Below are 583 nucleotides of genomic sequence, written 5' to 3'. Positions count from 1 at the left end.
GGAAGCCCGGGGACTGCACCTACATGATGAGCCCCAAGAAGGGCGAAACCGGTCGTGGGCTGTCAACAAATTTTCAGCTTATTTATTTGTAGTGCATTACAAACGTATAGCAATGAAAAAAATTAAACTTGATGAGGACACTGGGCGGAATCACCAGACATCACAGACAACAAAGCATTCAGTGCTTTGTTAAACAAGGAAAAGAAAACAATGAACAAGTCAAAGAAAGACGAGACAGTCCACTCTACAGACTGACACGGGACACCTGACGGTCACCATGGACAGACATGGAATATATCAATAAAACGAAAGCCCTATTGAATGGCACGACTATGTACCACTGTACAATACTTGCTAACAAAGACAATATAGACATGGAGAACCTCTGAGAGCTTCAAAGAATCGTAAGAGAAGCGTACTGAAAAATGAGAGCTCAGAACTCGGCCATTCCCAGTCTCTATGGACTCCCGAAACTTTATAAAGAGACAACACCACTACGATCAATCTTACCACTCCTTGGATATCCAACTTAAAACCTGTAAAGAGAACTGTGGGGAACACTGAAATATCTCTTCAGTGGGTC

Source organism: Opisthorchis viverrini, assembly GCF_000715545.1.
Source record: "Opisthorchis viverrini unplaced genomic scaffold opera_v5_83, whole genome shotgun sequence".
Classification (NCBI taxonomy): domain Eukaryota; kingdom Metazoa; phylum Platyhelminthes; class Trematoda; order Opisthorchiida; family Opisthorchiidae; genus Opisthorchis; species Opisthorchis viverrini.
This window is presented reverse-complemented; position numbering follows the sequence as displayed.